The sequence below is a fragment of the Lepidochelys kempii genome, chromosome 13 (genome assembly GCF_965140265.1).
Source record: "Lepidochelys kempii isolate rLepKem1 chromosome 13, rLepKem1.hap2, whole genome shotgun sequence".
Classification (NCBI taxonomy): Eukaryota; Metazoa; Chordata; order Testudines; family Cheloniidae; genus Lepidochelys; species Lepidochelys kempii.
Window position 1 is genome coordinate 29,242,107 of NC_133268.1, and position 6,000 is coordinate 29,248,106.

Consider the following 6,000-nt stretch of genomic DNA (forward strand, 5'->3'; position numbering starts at 1 on the left):
AGGAGTACTTGTGGCACCTTAGAGACTAACAAATTTATTAGAGCATAAGCTTTCGTGTGCTCATGAAAGCTTATGCTCTAATAAATTTGTTAGTCTCTAAGGTGCCACAAGTACTCCTGTTCTTTTTACAGCTAATATGCATCTCTTGAACTACCAGGGCTTTCTAAATTCCAGTACTCAGCTATTTGTACTGACTGGTCTACTGACCCTTTGATTGTATGTAGTAAGGGCTTGAACTGATATATTAAAGAGAATGGACAAAACGAGCCACACATAGGTTGTGGGTCATTATCCATTATCAGCTCAGCTGGAATCCCACAGTGAGCAAACTTCCCTTTGCAATGTATTATGCCACTGCAGTGAAACTGACTTCAGTTTCTCTCTGGCACTCTTTATGCTGATTGCTCTGTCTGTTATACCTAGCAGTGTTTTGGAAGGAGGCTTGATATGCAGAAAACAAACTGAGTCAGGGAAGCTTCTCTTAAAATCAGACCCAGAGCTATGGCTGACTTCGACATGCAAAAACCAAGATACAGCAAGCAAGCAGACGCTGTGCAAATCATTACTGGATCAAGCTCTGTGAAGAGATACAGAGAGCCTCAGACACAGGAAACCTCAAAGTCATGTATGATGGCCTGAAGAAAGCTCTAGGTCCCACTGTCAACAAGGTTGCCCACGTCAAATCACACAGCGGTGAAATCATCACAGATAAAAGCAAGCAGTTGTCTCGTTGGGTTGAACACTGTTCAGAGCTATACGGACAAGAAAGAAACATCACCAGTGAATCACTGGACCAAATACCAACTCTACAGGTCATGCCAGAGCTAGATGTGCAGCCCACTATAGAAGAGCTAAGCAAAGCCATTGATTTGCTATCTAGTGGCAAGGCTCCTGGAAAAGATGGCATCCCAGCGGAAATCCTCAAGTGCGGGAAAGACAGCCTATTACCATATCTTCATCAGCTGCTACTTAAATGCTGGAAAGAGGGTGAGGTACCACAAGAGACATGCAATGCAAACATCACTTTGTATAAAAATAAAGGTGAAAAGGGCAACTGCAACAACGACAGTGGTATCTTGCTATTAAGAGTAGCAGGAAAAGCTTTCACAAAAGTCATGTGAGTGTGACTACAACAGCTGGCGAATCTTGTCTACCCTGAATGATGGTGTGGATTCAGGGCTGGAAGATCAACTATAGACATGATATTTTCTCTGCATCAACTCCAAGAAAAATGCAGAGAGCAAAACCGACCATTGTACATCGCTTTTGTGGACCTAGCCAAAGCATTCGACACAGTCAGCAGAGCAGGTCTATTTGCAATACTAGAAAAGATAGGATGTCCACCAACCTTGTTAAGTCTTATACATTTCTTCCACAACAACATGAGAGTAACTGTCCAGGTTGGCGGGTCCACTTCGGACAGCTTTAAGATGAAAAGCGGAATGAAGCAAGGATGTGTTCTTTCCCCTACACTCTTTGGAATCTTCTTCTCTATACTCCTGAACTGCGCATTTAAGGACATGAAAGATGGAGTGTATCTCCACACAAGATCAGATGGGAAACGCTTCAGTCTGTCCCGATTTAAGTCAAAGACCAAAGTCAAAAAGGTGCTAATCAGGGAACTTTATTCACTGATGCTGATGCCCTCATAGCCCATAATGAAGATCTATTACAAGAACTCATGGACTGCCTTTCAAGTGCCTGTCAGGCATTTGCTCTCACCATCAGCATCAAGAAAACGGTTGTATTAGGACATGGGGTTCCACAAGATCATAAGAACATAAGAGTGGCCCTACTGGGTCAGACCAAAGGTCCATCTAGCCCAGTATCCTGTCTTCTGACAGTGGCCAGTGCCAGGTGCCCCGGAGGGAATGAACAGAACAGGTAATCATCACGTGATCCATTCCCTGTTGCTCATTCCCAGCTTCTGGGAAACAGAGGCTAGGGACACCAATCCTACAATCACCTTAAATGCAAACCAGCTAGAAGTAGTTCAAAAGTTCAGCTATTTAGGTTCTATAGTGACCACCAACCTCTCACTGGATGAAGAACTAAATGTTTGCATTGGAAAGGCTGCCACCATCTTTAGCAGACTAACTAAAAGAGCATGGAACAACTCAAAGCTTACCATCAAGGCCAAAATGCTAGTGTACCAAGCTTGCGTCCTCAGCACTCTCATGTATGGTGGGGAAACATGAACAACTTATGCTCATTAGGAGAAAAGGTTGAACAGTTTCCACCTACATTGTTTATGCCGCATACTCAACACCAAATGGCAAAGATAAAGTCACCAACGCAGAAGTTATTCAAAAGGCAAATTTACCAACTGTGACAGCCCTGCTCAAGTAAAGACGACTGAGCTGGCTGGGCCATCTGAGTAGGTTGAAAGACCGATGCATACCCAAGGACATGCTGTATGGGGAGCTATCAGAGGGAACAAGAACAACAGGACGTCCCAAGCTTTGCTATAAAGATTCATGCAAGCAAGATATGAAGGAATTTGGAATTGATCCTGACCAATGGGAAATCTTGGCAAGTGATCATAACAAGTGGTGCCATCGTCTCCAACAGGGTATCAAAGTCCATGACAGAAGTTGGCTCCTTCAGCTTGAAGAGGAAAGAGCCCATGGGAAGCAAGCAGCTCCCAACCAAGATACATACATTTGTAATACCTGCCAAAGATCAGATTGGCCTATTCAGTCACATGAGACATTGCAAACCATCTACCTCATAGGCTGCAATTCCCACCGTCTCTCGCAGACGAAAGGATGCCAACAAAATATACCTAGCAGTGTTTTGGAAGGAGGCTTGATATGCAGAAAACGAACAGAGTCAGGGTAGCTTCTGTTAAAATCAGACCCAAGAGCTGTGGCTGGCTGATTAAGGTTATCTCTGACTAGTGTTCCATGACATTACTCTGCAGTATTGTCTGTCTCCTGTCCTGTGACAGCAGTGTGAAGGATGCAGTGACTCTGACGGCTTGGCTACGCTGCTCCAGGCAGTCAAACATTTTATTGCAAGGTTGCTTGGTATAAAACTCCTGAGAAGAACAGGATCCAAACTGAGTGAAGAGACACCAGCTCTATTTTTCGATATGACATTTGTTCTGGATGAAATGTGCCACATGTGTAATCAGTGTAATAAATCCTATTAGGCACATGCCATTGGACAGAGGCGTATTAATTAGACTAAGAGGACTAGTGGAGAAGTAGCATAACTGAAATTGCCACTGATACCTCCTGCACTACCGGCTTTGGTTTATTTAAGATGTTGTGAATGTCCCTATAACAGTTTCCAGAAAGTGTCCGTGTAACATAGTGCCGGCCTCGAATAGTGCCGGCCTCGTTATTCACTAGGAATTAATTAGCTGATGAAGTTAATCTTTGTGTCAGCAGATCATCTGAAAGCCCAATCTGCTCTGTGTGAATCTATCGGGTTATTCATAAGTATTCATCAAATAGGCTGAACAATTTTCAGCCAGTGGGATAGACGTAAAATGATCACTTCTACTAGTATCTGTGTGCGTGGTGGATGATTGATAAAGTAAGTCACGTGGTTTTGTTTCTACTCCCCAATTCAAGAACTGAAACTTTTAAAACAGAAAAATAAAGAATAACAAATAGTGAATCTCTGGGATCATGTATGTGCACAAAGGACAACTGTTTCCCAAACGCTCATGTGAACAAACCCCAGTTGTGCAAATGTGGGCAAATAGCAATTAATGAAAGGCTTGACGCAAGATGGCACCAAATAGCAGTTCAGAAGTGGAAGGAATGTTTATGAACACTGTTTTGGAAATATTTGACCCAGTTCTAGTCAAGAAAGAAACATAATGGATGCTTCATATGAGTAATTACATACAAAAGCACTATGTTAAAAGAAAGTTAAGGTTGCAAAGTCAAGCACTCAAGGTTGCCAGAATTAAGGTTCCTTGGGCAACCTTAAGTTGGCCTCTTTGGGCAGATGATGCATTTTGATAGTCATTAATTATATGATCACAAATTATTTTTTCCAAAAGACCCCTACCTCGCAGAAGCTGCAACTAAAGGGAAAGTCCTAGTCAGCTCCTGCAACCCCAGGTTAAAGCCAGCTCAGTGCTGATGGACTCTTCAGAGAATTTAAATGCCAAATTCTATCAAGTCTTTATTGAGCATGTGCAAACTCAGATTTTTTTCAAAGCTTTATAACTTGGTCAAATTTGAGCAATTTTCCTGAGGAAATCCCTGACACCAGGATGATCTCCCCACTCTGCCAAATTTCACGTCTCTGCATCAAAGCATGGAAACTCTTGAGCTTTTCAGTGAAATGGCTGTAAAAATTTTTTAATGTGGGCAAAACAGTGTATTTTTCCTTAACCTCATTTTGAGAAAAGGCTGAACTATTTTAGCTGAAACTTTCCAGAAAAGTTCAGCCTAAGGCAGACACCCAGTATGGAAAATTTCAGCCTGGATAGTTGAAGGGTGGCAAAGTTTAAATCAACTGAAACCAGATTCTTATAATGGAAAGAGTCAGGCGACTCTAGGCATTGCTGCAAATTCCACCTATAACCACATTCACATAATTAAATATAAAGCTGAACAGAAATAGCGGTTTAATTAATTGAGTTAATTAGATGGCCAGGATAGCTGAGGCTTGATAGCCATGGTTATAGCATATTGCAGCATAGTATAGAGTAGCTAGGTACTGGGTAAAGCTTCAGCCACTCCACTCTGCTTAACACTATTGTCTGTTTCTCCAGTCATGACCCGGTCCCACTCCACACCCAGCTCTGATGATGCACCTCAGTCCTGACCTTCAGTACCTTCTGCTAGTCCAGTAGTGGGCCACCACATAACTCTACCACTGTCCTGTAGACTTGGCCTGTAGCATCCCCTGCTCTTCTAGTCCTGGGCTCTGGTGTAGCTGTGCAGTGCACCGGCAGCTGCTCCTCTTTCTACCAACCATAGGCTTCTTTGTAGCTCTGCCAGTGGACTTCCATTCTCACTTGCCACATCCTGGGCTAAATTCTGTCCCTGGATGTGCATACTAAGGTTCCCCTGAAGTCAAGAACAGCTGCACGCATATATGTATCTGAGGGCAAAATCTCTCCCTCACTCACTCATACATGTCCCCAACACAAGCGCTGGCTTCCAATTGTCCACCAGGATGCTCAATCCTCCCGCTCAGCCCCAGGCCCCACCCCCACTCCACCCCTTCCCCCAATGCCCCACCCTGCCTCTTCCCAACCTCTCCTCCGAGCGCACCCTGTCCCTGCTCCTCCCCGCCCCCTTCCAGCACCTCCTGCATGCCGCAGAACAGCTGATTGCAACAGGTGGGAGGTGCTGGAAGGGAGAGGGAGGAGGTGATCGGTGGAGCCACTGGCAGGCAGGAGGTGCTGGGGAGAAGGGGTTAACTTGGCTGCTAAGCACAAATTTTTTTTCTGTGGTGCTCTGGCCCTGACGCACCGATGGAGTCAGCACCTATGGTCCCCAAGCTCTTCCAGTCCTGGGCTGGGCCCCCACACTTTTCCTCAGTCCTGACCTGCTGTCCTCCTGTTCCCTCAAAGAGCTGTTCTGACACAAGTTCTGTAAGTCTCTTTGCTCAATCAGGCCAGATGTCGTTTGCTGCTGTCACACTGTTCACTCTGCTGGTGTGTTCTACCCCTTCCCCCACCCAATGACTGTTTACACTGTAAGGGCTTCGGGGCAGGGACTCTGTGTTTGGACAGTGCCTGGCACAATGAGCCCCACTTTTTCTTGACGCTTAGGCACCACTGTAATAAACAGGATTCATAATAATGCTGGCAGAGTGGGCTGAGAGTAGCTGTGTGCATTGTGTTGTGTTGTTATTATGTAGTACTTTGGTGCTGTGGGGCAGCATGTCATAGAGTCTTAGGAGTTTAAGGCCAGAAGGGACCACTAGATCAGCTAGTCTGGCCAGCTGTATGTCACTGACCATCAGCACCATCCAGCACCTGCACACTGACACCAATGGCTGAAATGAGCCCAAAGTAAATGACAC